General features: G+C 48.7%; 3 long non-coding RNA genes across 3 annotated transcripts; 2 read left to right on the top strand and 1 right to left on the bottom strand.

The window, feature by feature from the left end:
• Positions 1–5,698: 5,698 nt before the first annotated feature.
• On the top strand, positions 5,699–6,167 carry LOC135393369 (uncharacterized). The gene is made up of 3 exons (XR_010422595.1): positions 5,699–5,782; positions 5,841–5,985; positions 6,050–6,167. It is a non-coding gene; the product is annotated as an uncharacterized LOC135393369 (long non-coding RNA).
• A 7,023-nt stretch (positions 6,168–13,190) lies between these two features.
• On the top strand, positions 13,191–14,098 carry LOC135393370 (uncharacterized). The gene is made up of 2 exons (XR_010422596.1): positions 13,191–13,305; positions 13,923–14,098. It is a non-coding gene; the product is annotated as an uncharacterized LOC135393370 (long non-coding RNA).
• Positions 14,099–14,811: 713 nt separating this feature from the next.
• LOC135393371 (uncharacterized) lies at positions 14,812–17,785 on the bottom strand. Its single transcript, XR_010422597.1, has 3 exons — positions 17,676–17,785; positions 16,402–16,526; positions 14,812–15,064 (listed from the first exon to the last, which is right to left on the bottom strand). It is a non-coding gene; the product is annotated as an uncharacterized LOC135393371 (long non-coding RNA).
• Between the last annotated feature and the right edge of the window lie 676 nt (positions 17,786–18,461).

The raw sequence follows: 18,461 nt of genomic DNA on the forward strand, positions 1-18,461 counted from the left end.
TCAACTACATCGCTGCAGACATCGTGGACCTTCTCGCTCGTGCCATCGCTCATATTAAGCACGCCCTGCGGAAGCAGCGACATTTGCAAGCAGTCTACATCGTCAACTTTGTCACTGATTTATTGAAATACCGATTGGTTATTGACATGCAACGCATTAAACAGTCCGAATAACTTTGACGAGACTCTGTGTGTTCTTTCACTGAAACATCTTTATTGAATACATACAAAGGACTTGGTCGATAGATGCCTGCACCCTCCCTGACTTGCCTCAAGAGAAAGGATATGGGGAACCTTCATCGCAGCGTCGTCATTGCGCGGGTCACTGCACCAGCACGATGACGGAATGGTCATTCTTTTCGTACACCCATTCCGCTACCACACTGCCACGATGACCCGTGCTTCTCCTGTCTGAGAGAGAGAGAGAGAGAGGGATGTCTCGACTAGAACTTTTATTCTCGATTACATGCGCGTGCAGCTCTTTGTTCCGCGGTTACTCGATGCCTGACGTCGACGGTCTCGGGCTCTCTTCCGGGTTTTCCGTTGCTGCACAAAGAGGGAGTACTATCGTAATGCGATACGCGTCAAAACACTAGGAAAGCTTACCGTATTCGCAGCTCCCATAAGGGAAGGAGTGTACGGCATCCACGAGATAGCGTTTGTCGTCGTACGGGACCAAGCTCTTCTTGAGTCTCGAAATGGTGTACATCGTTTGCTTTATACTCTGGATGGTGCACTGCTTCTGAGAGACCGCCTTTTCATTGAACACAGAATCTCGGTACACTTCGTGCAATAAATGTTTCCTCACCACGTCTTTCTTAACTCCTTTGGCTCTCGCGATCTGTTTGTGTGTCCCAGCCAAGAGAATGCTGTACATTTTCGCTCGGATGGCTACGACTTCCTGGATAACTCCGCCCCCCGTCTCGTCTTTGAAGTACCCCATCTGATTCGCGTGCTCGTCGTTGAAAAGTGGGTGGTCCGGCGGATAGGAAGACAGATCTAACTCACTCTCAATCTTCATCAGCTGCTCTTCCAGGCTTTCACACGTGAGAGAAAAAATTACGCTGTCCGTGTCGCTATAGATCAATTGCACTGGACATGTCAAGCGAGAAAAGAGCGACTCGTAGATGAAGCTGTACATTCGGACTTTGGATATTTCAAGAATGGCAAAGCCCACGTAAAGGGGGTGCGTGCATTTGATGCGGCGTTGTTTCATCTCGTACAAGATGCACTTATCACTCAGAATGTGAAAATGCTGACTGTCGACGGAGCTAGCTTTTCGGAGCGCGCTTTCTTTGTCGTAGGCTAGGGCATACTTTTTCATCCGTCTCACATTTTGTATTGACTTACCGAACGTGCTGTTCGACATGGTTTTGTACAGAAGTCGCTCGAATTTCGTGGTCGCGGCATTCCTCAACGCGACGTTTCTCTGCACGAAGGTTCGCAAAAAGTTGTCTTGGCGGAACGAGAGGATGCTGTGAACACGTTTTATTTTCATGCCCAACCTCACGTACAGAGCGAGCAGTGCATAATGAACGACGTAGCGTTCTTTGTCGTAGCACGTCAGCAAGAGTTTCGTTGTGGAAGGGGCGTTCAGCGCCAATGCATCTTTCAGGTGGCGTTGGTAGGGGCAGAGTTCGTTCTCGTCCACGCACCTGTGTTCGGGTGCCAGGGGAAAATCCCTAGTGAGCGCGTGCAGTTCTTCGGGATATGACAAGTCTACCACGTACACAAACCCACTTCCGAATCGTGAGGAATGTTGAGAAAATCGATCTCGCTCCACCTCGAAGGATCGACCCACTCAAAACCACCTGTCGGGAGATGGAAAGTCATCGCGTACGGGTACAAACTGTTCACGTCGAGGTACTGGATAAAAGTCTTTTCTTGCTGGGGATCGTAATCGTCGCACCCCTCGTGATTAGCCCGACAGTATCTGTGGAAGCTGTTACAAATGCCTCCCCTGATTCCCTTCTCGATCGTTTCGTACATCTCGCGATCGCTCATGAGCTCGAGTTTGACTTTGGTGAGCTTCAGAGCGCTGCTCCACGCGTAACTGGCGAGGGACACTGTGCGTAGGATATCTAACCTATCCGTCTCTAGCGCAATCTTCCTGAAATACAGTACGACGTCGCAGAGCTGACAGGCGTCGAGCGTGACGTAGAGACGCGTGTAACCGCCGAGGTTCTTACATTCGAACAATTCGAAAATCTCGAGGGCGTACTGATAGTCCTCGTCCGTGATCTCTTGGTCGTTCAGGTCGCTTTTGAAAGCTTCCTTTGGCGGTAGTGCGGGCAAATTGTACGCTTCGAAACTGTCGACGAAGGTGTACGGGTAAATGCCTTTCCTGAGAAGGCTTCGGAAACGGTCACCATACATTTGACGGGTACAATGAAACGCGCTTTCACCACCGCTGGCGAGCAGGGTTTCCACCAGGTTCGACAAGGAGAGGTTGAAAAACTGCGTGGTATCGCGGAAATGGAGATCACCAATGTTGAACCCTCTTATCTTTTCCGAGCTCGAAGCTAAGATCCACGGCTCGCCCAGATTTAGAACGTGCATGTGGCGGAGAAGGGAGCTCAAATCGTACTGCAGGTTGTGCACGCACACGACGAGTTCTTTGGTGTTACGACACGTAAGGTTACACGTATCACACAGCGTCGCGACAAAATTCGAAGAACCGGGCTCTACGAAGCGGGTGTGGTCGTGATGCGATACCTTCCGCGTATGTCGGTTAAATTCGATTCCACAAAATTCGCAGTGTGTAGCGCTCGCGTGCCGAAAGTGGTCTTCCATACTCATGACCAACGGCGCGGGACAACTGTTCAACCTATCGATTTGATCGCTAAATCGCTTGAGCGAGAGCAAGCATTTCTCTGCCGCGTTGGGTCCCAAATAGCCATCTAGGCCTAGTATTTTTCCGTCCCAACTTCTCACTACAACGATGCAGTACGAGCTCATCCTGTGCACACTCACGGCGTCCTTCACGAGCGCGTCCTTTTCCAAAACGCTCTCCGTGTCCAACACCGCGAAATAGGGATAGGGATGCATGTACTGTATCTTGTTGAAGGCAGTGGCGTATCTAGGGTGTGGCAGGTGTGGACAGGTGCCATGGGCGCCAGGTGAACAGGGGCGCTATTATGTGGTCGGATGTGAATGTGCCAGGTCGGGTACTCAACCTGGCACATTCATAAATGATCTAAAGCACCCGCCATTAGAGAGGTTATAGTGTGAAACCTAGTGCGGACAACACGAAAACGCATCCCCAGGGACATCATGTTAACCATGTTGCCATGGGCGCAGGTAGCTCTAGATACGCCACTGGTTGAAGGAGACACTCTCCCCCGCTTTTGGCATTTCGAGAATCACTTCGTTTACGTCTCGACACAGACGTTCGTGTTGCTGCAATGCCTCTCTCGTTCCGTAACCGGACGTGCATTTCTCGCAATAAAAGTAGTCACTTCGTCCCATGAAAGTGCTAAATTTTTGGATCCCATAGAAATGCTCCTTAACCTCGAGCAAGTGGACTTTATCCTTATAGAGCGTACAGGGAACCCGTCCTGTTGTTATCGAACTCGTCTGCTCGTCGAACACGTAGATGTAGACGGAGATTTTGTTTTTTCTCTCCCACAGGGAAATGTCTTCGTAAGTGACTGGGAAGCAGGGCGGCCAGTACGTTACGCGCGTCTCCGGATTCGAAGGATTCATGTACTTGCGGTATCTAACATAATCGTTTGGGTTGTTTCTCAACGGATGCAAGAGTGCCAGCACGCTATACTTGAAACACTCGTTTTCGTGATTCGGCGGAAGTTTGACGTTTGTGAGAGTCTTTGTTTTTCTCTTTAGCAGCTCGGGAAGCTCGATCGTGCACCCAATCCGCTTCGGTTTTAAGCGCGTTAGTTTTAAGTCGACACATTGGACGTCGTTCGAGGTGAAACCAGACCCTTCTCTCGCATAGTTTTCAACGCGTTGCGAGGACTCTGCGATGGCAGCATTTATCGCGCCTTCGATTTCTTGGCGGTTATGAACGACTCTCATGTGAAGGTTCACGTGAAGGAGATGAGAAGTCAACCCGTCGGCTCCGTCCTTAACCATGAGCGCCTTCGAGCACAGACCAAATTTGAAAGGCATGGGATAAGCTTCGAGGACACGCGTGATTACTGGAGCTATGCTCGGTAGATAGAGTCGCAAATCGTCGACGTTGTCGTCGTGCGGGGAACAGAGAAGCGTGTACCTAGTAGCCGTTCCGTCAAATGCCTCATCTGTGACAAAGAAAGGAAGGAATCGTCTCTCCGTGACGGAGGGATGATTCTCTACGACGTGTTCTCGTAATTCAACGATTCTACGACCCTGGACAGGCTCAGCTTCGTTTCGAAATTCTGGGCTTGCATCTGGTGATTCATCTCTAACCCTACCAGACAGAGGAATGAAATCTGCATACGACTGATCCCCTTCCCACATGAGCAATTCGTCTGCATTGTCATGTCCATCTAGGGGTTCGTCGTCGTCGTCCGTTTCACTTATTACGAAAGGCGGACTACTGACTCTGTCGTCGTCGTCGTCATCTGAAAGGACGACTGGGCTATTACCGAGATTCTCTATTCTAGCTTCGTGCTCTCTTTCTACGGCCACGAGCATGGCATCGATGGGGTCGTACTGACATACGAGACAGCGCGGCACTGCGGTCAAACAAAATCAGTACGAGATTCCCCCTCACGAAACAATGCTCACTTTTCCCTTCAGTTGAGGAACGCTTGAGATTGATGATGATGAGAGAGGATGGGATGAGTCCCTGTGGTCAGTGTCATGCGGTGACAGCGGCTATCGGTTCCTGAAAAACAATGTCATACATAGAATACACTCTCACAGCAGAGACGGTCAACTTACATTTTGGTCCACGAAACGCCTCGTGTCGTGGATGGATGCCCCTCGTGGGCTTCCTGTCAATCGTCGTAGAACCAGCGCACCTTTTATAGTCGCTACACCGCTCTCCACCTCCTCCGCATTGCGACGGTGTCGTCTGTACTTTGACCACCCCGCCTTCCGTCTTTCGCGCCTTTTTGCGATGTCGCATATGACAATGATAATACCATCGACGTTGAATAAAACATTACACTAATTTCTAGCTAACACTCTGGGACGACTTGTACATGACGACAAGAAGACCCAGAGTGGGATTCGAACCCAGGATCCTTCTACACTGGGCGCGACACACTAACCACCAATCTAATTCGTACTGCGTGACGTTTTTCGTATTGCGGGGTTCGTGTCTACACACGTCACAACATGTTCAAACACGTGCAAACATGTTCAAACACGTTCAATGACGTCATAGAGAGAGAGAGGAAGTAGTGTGTCCAGGGACGACTTCGTCGCCTGTGTCTAAACACGTCCAAACATGTTCAGTCACGTTCAATGACGTCATAAAGAGGAAGAGAGAGGAACGAGTGTGTCCAGGGGCGACTTCGCCGCCCATGTTCAAACATGTTCAAACACGTCTTAACATGTTCAAACACGTTCAATGACGTCATAGAGAGTGAGAGGCAAAGCTTTACTATAAATGTCGAAGCGAATGGTCGATCGTCATTCCATCATGATCAGCTTGGTAGGTCCTCGTAAGTAATACCCATGACGTCATCATCATCGTCGAAATGTTTGAAGAGTTTCGTTTCCAGTGTACAACACTTTTGCTGCGTGTGAAGTCGGTTTTTTCCCGCCTCACATATTTCGGGAGATTGGCAGCGCCCGCTTCTTCTGTACCAATTGTGGTGGATTGTGGTCCAAAGGTACGCTTCCTCGTTATTTTTTTAATACGTTCTATAATCGTTCACATTTTTTTTCCAGAGCAAAAGCATTGGACGGACCGATTGATTCGCCCGTTTCTCGGCTGTCGGACGGTACCGTTCGACGTACGTTGCGAAGGACTTCGACTATTGAAGGAAGATGGAGAAGATGGACCATCAGTGTCACTCTGTGACTGAAGAAGATTGTACGTGTGTGTGTGTGTGTTTGAGATATAAAAACACGCGTTTCTCACACTCCTTTCGTTGCAGATTACGAATGGCTACTGACGGGAGATCTACCCCTGGTCCTAACCTTCAAGCCTCCTCCAAAGACCTTCTTTTTGCGAATCGGCGATCAACTGACTACCTGTCGTTGCGGTGGACTCTGGTCGAGAAACCCCAGCCATTGGTTAGACTCGAGCCTTCGTCCGTATTTGGGCTACCTTCCCGGCTACGAAACCAAAGCTGGAGCCTAATTCGTGTGTAACGAGAAATAAAAAAAAAAAGGTTGTCTACTCTCATTCCGTCTCAGTCATGATGATGACGCCCGAGCAGAGGTTTGCCACCTTTGTGCAAACGCGAATGTATCGGGACTTGCTGCGATTACGCGATTATATTCACGGCGATAGCTGCGAGGGAGACTTTCGCTCGATTCTCAAGACGATACCCTTACGTCTGTTCACCGTCAGTGGGAAGATTGCAAAGAAAATGAAGCGTTTCGTAGATTACAAGCTCGAGCTGCTGGAAAAGTATAGACGAGGAGAGACAGTCGACCCGTGTCTATCAACGCGGGTTTCAACCGACCTATCGTCCGTCGCTACTGGCTTCTCCACACATCCCTCGACGTCACGGTGCAGACCGGCGACGACGACGGCGGTGAGCGTCGGGTCAGCACGTTGGAAGATCGTCTCGCAAGGGTCTTGTGTATGTCGTGAATAAATAGACTATTTTTTACGAAACGAGTTCGCTCACGAGGAGACGTTTTATTGTTTCGTCATTCTCTTCGAGGTTACAGGAAAACATGGATACACAACTTTTCAAGCTGTAGCGTTTCGACATGCGCGTGGCTACGTAGATACAAAAAAGCCCGCAGTAAGGCGAAAAAGGCGATTGAATACACTTGTCGTTATACTCGTCCACTACAGGTAAAGTCCTTCGAAGGTTTGCTTCGATGGGGGGAAGTCCGTAGCTGTCGAAAAACACGGCAGACCCGTCGTAGTTTTTCAGGTAGAGCACCCAGTGTTGCCCGCGTCTTCTTCGCTCTTCCGTATTGATGATTAAATAACCGGGCTTGCGTAAAACGAAGGCTTCGTTTGAAGCGCAAATGCCTCTCAGCATGGAGGAAGCGAGGGGGTTCAGGGACACGAGTTCCAAGATGTCGCTCTCGTACATTTTTTTTTTTTTATGGGAAGGTGACCGTACGGTCCTTGTCGACGTACATGAGCTTGGGACACTCGGAAATCAAGAGGACGGTGACCGCGTGTGGAAGGGCTTTAGCGAAGCGTAATTGCAGGCGAACGTTTCCTTTTCGCCACTCGTTCAAATGCGAAGGAGAAGAACACTTGTCCACGTCCAAGTTAAAGTAGAGAAGGAACCCGTTCGTTTTAAATCGCTCGTAGCTATACTTGAAATGTTTCTCTCCCAGTTCTTGCAAGAAGTTAAAGTACGGAATTTTGACGAGGTCGTTCTGAAAGTCGTACTCGGCTCGCACTTGCTGCCCGTCCACGGAGAGCATCGAATGAGACAGGTCGTAATGACGGAATTTGTAGGGGTTCGATTGGATGTCGCCGAGAAAGTCGGACGTGGCGAGCAGGGCGACGCATAATTTGGAAGGTACCCTTTCGGGGTAAACGTTTTCAAAGTGAGCGTCCAAGCTCCCGGCACTCAAGCTCCGCACCTTGGTTTCCAATCCGCGTAACACGTAGATGGCCGGCGTGGTCTGAAGCCGCCGCTCGTATTCCAAAAATAGGGAAGGTGCCAGCGTCACCTTTTTCAAGTGTAACGTCATTTCTTTAATGTCCACCTCGTAATTGTACGTTTTCTTGTCTTTGGGGACCGATACGAGTTTAAATTCGTCGTTGTTTAACAGGAAAACGACGCGAATTTCGACGGCAGGTACCATCAGGCGCGGCTGTTGAAACAGGTCGGTATTGATCTGACCGACCAGGTTAAAGTATTTTCCACCCTTCGTCGCTTCGTAACGTTGTTTCGGACCGCGAGAAGAGACGTCGTAATCGTCCTTTAAATGTTCGTCGTCCTCGACATAAAGTCCAGCCGCGTGCACTGTTTCTTGAGCCGCGGGCGTGGAATGAAGCACGACGTCCAAAATACTCCTGTAGGCGTACAACTCGTTGGAACTGACGAGCTTGTTGTTCGCGTAAACGGTGACCGTCTTAAACATGCCGCTCAACAGGTGGTTTATTGGGAAAACGACATCTTTCTCGTCCATTTCTTCCCCGTCGTCGCGAACAATGCGCACGGTCAAAGACACGAAACTGCCGTAGAGATCCAAGTGTGCCCTTTGCAAATTTTGAATACAAAACTCGATCACGGAATTATTTACTCCGTTGACCGGATAAAAAAGTTGGTACGAAGTATCTTCCACGCCGTATTGAATGGAAGGGGGTTCGAATATCATCACATCACTCGTTAGACAGATCGGCGTCTGTATTTTTCCTTTCGTTGACGTCATGACGGAGCGCGCGCAGCGGATGTGTGACCTTCACGGCGTACCAAAGATATCTGCAGGTGCGTCGTGTGTCGGCGCCTTTTGTTGTCGTTTGCGGCGTTTCTTCCCATTGTTGTTTCCAGAGCCCTCCATGGAATCCAGCACGTCTCTCCCCGTTGCTATGGCCGTCTTTTTTACTGCGCGCGATATTCCTTCGCCATCGGCCAAATTCCGCGCCAAGCGCTTCAACGTTCTCTTGGCGATCGGTTTTATTTGCTGCCAGATGGGAACGATAAACTTGGATATGTTGCTCAACACACCGCCCCCTCGTTGGAAAAGGGGTCCCGTGTACACGGGAATTATTTTGGGGGAATTACGGTACATATTTGAAATGCAACGTTAGATTGGTTCTGCCTTTGGACCGCAACGGCAAACGTCTTCCCGTTTCGTCCGCGAGAACGATCGTCACTGAAGGAATTTCGAATTGAGACAGGTTAAAATACTGGATGTTATCTAACGTGTAGGTGACGACGTGCTTGTCTTTCTCGTAATAAAAGGGTAGTATTTTTAATATCGGTTTTTTCCCGCTCCCCACGTACGTGGGTTCCACGATATCCGTGTACACGATTATGTTGTGAAACGGGGGTTCCAGGAGTACCTCGACGGAGCTCGTGGCATCCTCATCCCCCGTGAACACGGTACGCGATTCGAAGCCCAAAAGCACGGCCAGGTACTCGGAAAGTCTTAGGGTGGAGGTGCCCTCGGAAAGCCGAATTTTACATTTCTGTTCGGTTCCGTCGAAGCTGAAGCGCGCGCGTTCGCCTACGCGCTGATTAATCGCATTTAGAAGTGCTTGCGGCGTCGCATAATAGCCGGGAGGCACATGTACTTGCAAAGATCGAGGAATTTTCGTCTTGATCGTGAAAGAAAATTGGCGCGCTACGGGGAGAGAGACGCGTAGCGTTTCTTCTTCGTGTCCCTCGACGGGTGTGAGATGTAGCAGCTTGACAAAGGGTTCCGGTACGTGCAACCCTTTCGGTGTTTTCAGAGAGTACACGTTATCCGCGAATTCTAGCGAGGCGTCCAGCTTGTGCGTCTGGAAATACTTGTTGAGTGTGTTCCGTAGGGACGTGGTTTCCGAATTCAGAGTGACGTCGCCGAAAGCGACGGGTGCGGCGTGCTCCAATACGATGGAGGTGGCTTCGCGTCCGCTCAATTTGGGGGGTTTCACCGCACGACCTGCTTCGCGGGACGCTAGCGAGGCGTCGAGCGCCTGTGCGAGCCGAGGGTCCAATTCCACGGCTTTCACGTCCACGGGTAAGACGAAGTCGTATCGCGATTTATTGTACGCGAAAGAAACGTCGAATTCCGAAAGGGCTTTTCCCAAATCCCTCTCGAGATCTGAGGTGACACGAAAAGTTCTGCCGGCTTCCACCGTGTCCTCGAAAGAAACCTCGATTTTCGCATCTTGCCTTTCGTACCTGATATTTAAAAAATCGTTACTTATGCTGAGATCCATCAGACCGACTTTATACCTATTCGAGAGCTGAAGCGGACTATCGAAAGCTACCGTGAAGGCGTTGAGTTTATTCGAGGGAAACTTATCCATGCTGGCGTTCGAGAGCAGGTGGACGTAGATGTCCGACATCATTTCCCAGTCTTGACCACGTCGCTGCTCGGCACCCAACTGTCGTGTTCTTTGTCGTAACCGAACCAGCGAACCAAGGAGAAGCTCTGACCGTTCACCTGCTTCTTCCTCAGCACTTTCGTTACTGGCCAAGGCTGATTGGCGTCTCGGGTTACGACGAGTACCTCCTCCGGGTAGAAAGATCCGTCCACTTCCTTACCCCGGTAATCTTCCAGGTGCACGACGGGAGGAGAGGTGTCTCTCAGGCGGGAGACGGTGAAAATCTGAGGCGACCAACTCCCTTCCGAGCTCTTATGAAAACCTTTTCTGTGAAGTAGGACCCTCACTTTATCCCCCAGTTTGAGCTTCTTTTTCACGGAGGGTACGACGGGCTTCCCATTTATCTTATTGAACAGCTCCAATTCGTTTTCGGGCGTGACTTCGGACGGGCTGATGCCCAAAGTCCTGTGTTTGGTGGTGTTGTAGTCGCGCACGATCTTGGGAAGCGCGGAAACGAAGTGGTATTTTCCCGTTATTCTAAAATAACGGAATATTCTGTCGCGTAAAGTGCGTATGACGCGTTCTGCCTGCGACGCTTTGATTACTGGAGAGAAGGTAGAATACATCTGTACCTTCTTTCGTGAGAGATACTCCTTGACGGTCTTGTTGTAGAATTCCCCGCCTCTGTCGCAAAAGATGCGTGTAGGTACGTTACCTCCCCGAAAAAGTCTTATCATGGCCCTTTTCATTTCGGCGGGGCGCTTCGTCTTTAGCGGGAGGGTGCGCAGAAAGCGGGAGAGGGAATCGATTGCCACGAGAATGTAGCGGTAGCCACCGTTGAATCTCTTGTATTTTGAAAAATCGGCGAGGTCCATTTGCCACACGTCGTTGATCTTGAGCGCGATGATGCGTCTCCTATTAAACTTTCTTCTGACCGGATGATGGAGCGTGTAGGCATCCAGCTTTCTGAGAATGGCGAGAGCCTTCTTTTTGCTCAAGTGATGCGCTTTTCTATAGCGTTCCACACCCCCCAAACCACCCTCTGGTTTCTCATATCCCTCCATAAGTCGTCCACGCAATGGAGGCCTGCTGCTGCTGCTGCTGCTGTTGAGGCTCGCGAGATTTGGGTAGAGAAATCAGACGCAATAGTTTCGAGACTTTGGGGAACCAGGAAGGTTTCTTTCCCGTCTTACGTTGCAACAAATAATTGACGAGTTCGTAAACGGAGGAGTGTCTGATGGGCTTGCCCGACACGGAGACACAACCCTCGCGATCCCAGGAAAGAACCTTCTTTAATTCCGAGACGACCCTTTCCGCTTCCTCTTCGTCCACCTCTGGAGAGAGGAGCGAATAGTCAAAGTCATTTGTAGCGTCGGACGCCTTGTTTTTATTGTCGTAGGGGTCAAATCCGTACTGCTTGAGTATGCGATACAGTGCTTGCAGTATGAGTTTCACTTTGACGTCGTCACTCTCCTTCGAGGAAAGAATGTTTCCGATGGAGGAGGTGGTCACTTCAATTCTCTTGGCCATTGGCGAAAAGGTTCAACACGGCGGAAAGCAGGAGAGGAACCACCGACGAAAGAACGCCCTGTCCTCGCTGCTGAGACAGATAGCGCTTCAAACGTTGCGGATTCTTGTGAATCTTTTTGTAGGCGAGCCGTCGTAAAAAGCGTTTGTGCTTCTTCAAACGCGCGAACGTATCTGGAGCTAGAGCCACCTTTCCGTTCAATACATTGAGGCAAATTTCGGAGAGGTGTTTCATGTCGGACGAGGACGAACGTCTCAAGACGTCGCGGCGGCGTGGAGGGGGTAGAGTGGAGAGTACTTTGAGTAAAGTGAGGTGAGGGCGGAGATTCATTTCGGAGCGTAGATATATTGGCGTTCTCCCGGAAAGATATTGCTACGCAACCTGTGATCCTCGTGCGTATAGTTGTGAAGATCCACGAGTAAATATGCGTGGGGCGACGACATCGCTTGTTTATATGCGTCCAGAAAATACTCCAATCTTTTTCTGCCAAATAGCTGTTGGCCGAAATGTTCCATCTGGTGCACGCTGCGCACGGTGCGCCACAGGACGACGTAACTGGCGTTGTAGGATATTGTTCTAAAATGGCTACTGTCGAAAAAGATGTTTTGAACGAGTAAGAAGATCGACGCGTTGGCGTGGTGAGAACCCCGAATGAAAAGATCGGTCACCTCCTTCAAGGAACCGGCGTCGGTCATGTGATCGTCGACGACGATCAGCGTAGCGCGCGACGTGTCCCACTCTCGCGGTAGCTCCTTGGTAAATTTTACGGAGTCCCCGAATTCGTCCTGCATGCTCGGCGAAGCATATTTCTGCACGTAGAATATTTGTGACGGAGGCTTGTCTACCACGTCGTTCAGGTTCCTCAACACGTTAGCAACGAACGTAGATTTGCCGCACATGGAGGGGCCGCTTAAGATACAGCGAAAGGGATGACGGAAACGAAAAGGTTCGGGGGAAGACATGTTGCGTGCGTACACGTTGCACGAAGAGAAAGAAGAGACTGAGACTCGAAGAGAAATGCATCGCTTTTATTTACACATCCTCGTCGTCGTCGTCCTCTACATCGGAACTGCGTTCCCAATACAGATTGTCCAGGCTAAAGTTGGACTTCTTTTTCGCCAGTCTGTCCGCCGCTAAGATGCGGTCGAGCGTCTTCATCTTGTCCTGACACATTTCTTGACGTGCTTGCAACCATTCCAGACGGTGGACTTGAAAGGCTTCCTCCACGATGCCGCGTATAAATTCGCGAAGTTCTTTGTTTTTTGTCTTTTCCTTGCGACGACGAGAAACGCAGGAGAATAAACCACACATGGCGTTTTCCACGTATCGGTCAGAATGATGACGCGAGCGCGGTGCGCGCTGCCTTTATAGAGATAAACGCGCGCGCGCGCAAAGAACGGAGAATGAAAGCGAAACTGAAAAGCCACCCGTCGCCGCTAGGAGCGCGCGCGCGCGCAGCAGAGAGCCGAAACCGAAAACAGCCGCGGCCGGCGCAGAGGGAGCTAGCAGCGCGCGCGCGCATGCGCGGACGAGTGAAGCAGAGGGCGCGCGCGCGTCGCCTCTCTCAGTTTCTCTCGGACCGTCGCGGAAGACGGACGTGCGCTCCGCGCGCTCGCTCAGTTTCTGGCTGCCTCTCGTAGAGAGCAGACGTATGTTCTCCGCGCTCGCTCAGTTTCTGCCTGGAAGTTGCCGCGGGGGAAAAGGTGAGTGAGTGATTTGACGCGCTCCTTTTCTCGTATGTTTGCCGTGTTTAGCGGTGACCGCGCTCGTGTTAAGCCTTTTCTCGCATGTTTAGACTTGTTTTGCGGTGTCCAAGCCTGTTGACGCATGTTTAGCGATGTGTGGTTCCCGCCTTGTGTTAGCTGCATAGTGTTGTGGTTAGGGCTAAGCGATCGCCCCCGTAAGCCTCTTTCCTCGTATGTTTGCCGTGTTTAGCGGTGACCGCGCTCGTGTTAAGCCTTTTCTCGCATGTTTAGCGATGTGTGGTTCCCGCCTTGTGTTAGCTGCGTAGTGTTGAGGTTAGGCCTAAGCGATCGCCCCCGTAAGCCTCTTTCCTCGTATGTTTGCCGTGTTTAGCGGTGACCGCGCTCGTGTTAAGCCTTTCCTCGCATGTTTAGCGATGTGTGGTTCCCGCCTTGTGTTAGCTGCGTAGTGTTGTGGTTAGGCCTAAGCGATCGTCCCCGTAAGCCTATTTCCCCGATGTGTACTGTTTTCTGTTTAGCAGTAGCGGTTAGACCTTTTCTCTCGCATGCCTAGACTTGCTTGGCAGTGCTGTCATTTTTACCTGCCGCTAGTATCTTGTTCTGTCTTTCTCGTCTAGAGCTATGATGGTGGCGCCATCTGGTGTGATGCCTTGCAACTAAGTGGCCACCTGTCGTCGATCTCTGCAACTGCTGGGTGCAAACTACCAACATGGCGGGCGCTGGTCACTCGGGTGTTGCGGAGCGGCTTCTTCGCCGCGGCATCGTTGATTTTCGAATAAATTGTTTCTCTCCACTCTATTTCCATCTTTTTATTTTATTTTCTGCCTATTATTTTTCTTTTTTATGGACTCTCATGGTGCACAACGCTCAGCTGGTCTGGACACGAGTTAGACTTTCCCCAATTAGTGTGGTGGCTCCCTGGAGGGTGCTGATTAATGTGGGGGGTCCCAATTAGCTCTAATTGCCAATTAAATCGTGTTCAGGACAGTTGAGCGTTGTGCACCATGAGAGTCCAGTACTTACTACTCACGTATATCACCAAGACTGCAGTGCTCCTCGGACGTTGCTTTTGTAACGGTGCTACACTGTAACGTAACTGGTCATTGGCAGTGTTGCATCAACATTACAATATTAATTTTTTTGCAATATTGTTGCTGTAATATTGCTGCCGGTCTTTAGCAATGTCACACCAGCATTGCACTGTCACATTTCTGCAATGTTGTTTCGATAACATTGTTGCAGCATAACGAAAGCCGTCATTAGCAACATAACATCAATATTGCATGGCGATATTGGTGCAATGTCAATGTCTTGTCCCGAAATTTTTTTTATTAAACAAAGATATCAAATTCTGCTTAAAAACACTTTTCAGTAGAAGACTTTTTTGCCCGACTTTTTCAACTCTTTTTAAAGAAAGGATTCGGAAGATTCGAGATTCGTAGAACCTTCCTTGGATTTGGATTTGGATTCGGATTCGGATTCGAGAAATTCTGGATTCGTCCCATCTCTAGTTTTCATACTTTTTATTGCGTGCTATTTTTCGTAACGAACGCAGTCGTTAGCTGTTAGTGGCATATGAGGTGCTGACAACATTTTGGGTAAGAACCCCCCTTCGGTTCTTCACAGCCAGGAGGGATTGTACACTTGGTGATCTCGACTGCTGCGGCTGAGACGTTGCACTTCACGAGACCGCACCAATCGTACACCTTGTCGTAGATGCTGCCATCCTTGAGTAGCGTACCGTGGTAGTCGCAGTCGCCTGAAATGGCAGAAACATGAACAGGACGGGACGCAGCTCACATCCCCCACCTTTTTTTTTTCCTTCTTGTTCCTATCATCATCATCAAAATACTCCCTGGAACACAAGCACTTTATAGCAAACACCTCCGTATGTTTATTTTCCGTTCTGTTCCTGCGGGTTATTTCAGAGCTCTTTTGACCTTTTTGAACACGACAGGACTCGATCCTTATGGTGAAGGGGCTAATTATTTCAATCTCCTCATCACCACCAGTGATGGGGTAGAGTTTAGCCCCTGGCGATGAGACTTCCCATTATAATGATGTTACCATCATAAAGTAGAGAAAAGAATAGCGGAGGCAAACTTTCGACAACGATGCGGGGAGTGGTTATTAGGGCGGGTGAATGGCGTTGTACTTGTGCAGTTGCTGGAAATCAAGCTGTCTTATTGTTTTTACTCTGTGAACTTATTATTTGGCGTCACTGCCGTGGGCAGAAGCTGTCTTGAGAGATATTGTTCACGCCGGACATGCGGGTTGGTCGCTAACTTTATCACCCCGTAATCTGTCCCGCACCCCTCCCCCACCTGTCTATCCGTTCCTTCTTTCATTTTTTGATATATCCATCTCCCCACCCATATAACCATTACCCTTGTGAGGTTCCTGTTGGTGAGGTTTCTTGACCAACGAGGCACTCGTATTCGCTGTTGACATTAATTTTGCTTGTACTACGAGAATTTTGAGTAATCAATCTCCACACAACAACTGACAGCTCCATGTTTTCCTTTGATACACCTAATATAATGTAATATTCTGTATATGAATGTTTGGGTGCTTTAAAGCAACATATTCCGAACGCATACCAGAGCTAAAAAGCTCTCTCTGCCACGTGCTTCGTTATGTTGGTCGACTGATCACGCGAGATATTTAAGTGAAATTCCCATCCAGTTATTATTAATATTATTAAACCTCACGCATTAAATTTATGCACCACTTGACAACGTCACAGTCTTCACGTCACCTTGGCTTGCATACCCACGCATCACAATGTACTGAAGGTTCGAATGTATAGGGGTGGCTGGCAGGCATATTATGAGTGCGGCATTTCATTTCGCAGAATCGGCCAGGAAGAGAACAACCTTGATCTACCTATCCACTCCTATGTACTCGCTAGTTATTCGATCAGCCGGAATTACCCTTCTCTAGGCGTCCAAGAAGAATTTATAACTGTGCACGTTAGCGAAAATAACGGGTCGGTACGATTAATGCCCAGTGAACCCGTGCCTAAGCAAAACAAGGAACAATAAGAATCGCTTAATAAATTCACATATACAGCATCTCGTTGTGCGACCAACTCACCGTGTTCGACTGGCACACTTTCCCAATGAATTTCCTCGGCAAGGTAATAGTCAACGGAGAGAAGAACCAGCAGAACGGGGAAGAATAAGGAAAGCGGCGTCATTTTGAGTTTTCTCCTCTCTCTCCTGTGAAATGAAGTAAGCGTTTTGGTTGGTACACTAAAACTACAATGCAGAGCAGTAAAAATGAGGAAGGAGTGAACACTGAAACTCTGAACGCGAACGGAACTGGGTGAGTGCGAGCACAGAGGTGCAGGAGCAAAGGCGGAATTTCGAAGAAAAAGATATGACAAATAGCATAAAAAGTGGTTGGACGGAAGCGTTTTTAATGTGCGTAATTTTAACGTTTCCTGCACAAGCGGCGAGAGGAGGTAATAGATCTGCGATGATGTTGGTGACAGTGCTTCACAACATGCTCTATATATATTAACTACAAGAAAGATAAAGATACACTCAAGTTAAAGAACTGGACATTCCAATTCTGTCCGTCTAATCCGTGCTGCCTATGCCAGAGAATCGCATAATAATAATAATAATAAACTCAATAATAATAAACTCAAATTCCTATGCCCTCAGTATGCACAAATATGCCAGTTCTACTACGCTCTGTTGTCGAAAACATTCCTCAAAAATACTGTAGAGCAGTTGAGAATTTAGCCATTCAATAGCATGAGCCCTCAGCAGCACTCTGGAGTTACCATTTTCATCCCAATTGTGCACAACGTTTTTAAGAAAATTTAAATGTAGAATTACGGGAAGCACTGTGTCGAAGTGGTCAACAACTGCTCGTCAAACAAAAAGAAGTCTGCTACGTGCTGGCTACCTAGCCATCAGGAGCAGCAAAGAAGTCGGGAACATAGATTACAGTTGCTTGACAAGCCGGGCATTATTTCAAACCAGTCGCCGTTCCACCGTAGTTGTGACGGCAACTTAAAAACATTAGGTGTTCTCTGTCACTTGTACAGATTGTCGTGCTGGATTTACAAGCAACGAGCGGCTAATCTACGCCGTCAACTTAAAATACCAGCTGCTGCTTTGCAAATAGTATCTCATTCCTAATGGCGAAACTGAATGCGGCGAAGGCGAAATCCCAGGTATGTGGTCATGGGACTGAACGGGAACATTGATACTAAAATTGGTGAGGAAATTAAATCGCGTAGGTCAGCGAAGGTCATCGTAAAAATTTTGTTGCCTTTATGTACGCATTCTTTCTGGGTGCTTCTCCAAATCTCCACGTCCATTCCATATTTGCTGCGAAGTCTTCGAAAACCTTACCTTGATTTTGTACCTCAATTTCGGTCCGTTGATATTTTCGAACTGATCACGTTTGCGTCGAGAGAATGAGGCGTTTATGGGTGCGCTTTCCTCAACTGCGGTAAAAAGGCAAAGAGAGCTACATATTTCATAGGACATATCGAATGTGATCGCAAACAGACTGACACAAAATGGTTGTCACGATTGACATATGTTTGCGCATAAATTATTTCCCAACAACTGAACCTGTCCAAATGGCTCCCGCCAGGCGGAGTTTGCTCTGTCTGTGTTCAAGCATCGTGGTCTGAAACATGCCATTCACCTAAAGAGAGGCGCACATTTTCCTTTATTACGAGTCCGTTTCCAATTTGCGTCGCTAAGCTCTTCACCAAGTGTGAATCACTCGCAAATGTTTCAGCTTCCTCGACGGGCTTCCAATATACGATAAATTGTGCAGAGGAAGAGCAAGTTGACTGGCAGTATTTTTTTTTCTATAATCAAACTCAAACTCAAACTTGACTGACAGTGAATGTCGATCCATTTCGTTTTCAACTTCATAAATTCGTCCTACTCGTATGCTGTTTGCAGACAAACGTACAATAGCTCATGCAAGCAACTACAGCAAGTTTACTGAGGTGGGCGACCCCCAGCAAATATTTATGCGTCGATCGGGTAAATCAAATCTGTGTGGCTAACATAACCTTGAGCTAGGAACACGAATATGGGCTGATCCCGCTCAGGCATGTGCAATGTACTATAAACTTATGTTTAAAATGCGTCACTAAATACTAAAGTTACTAAATACTA

The sequence above is a fragment of the Ornithodoros turicata genome, chromosome 4 (genome assembly GCF_037126465.1).
Source record: "Ornithodoros turicata isolate Travis chromosome 4, ASM3712646v1, whole genome shotgun sequence".
In the NCBI taxonomy this organism is placed as follows: domain Eukaryota; kingdom Metazoa; phylum Arthropoda; class Arachnida; order Ixodida; family Argasidae; genus Ornithodoros; species Ornithodoros turicata.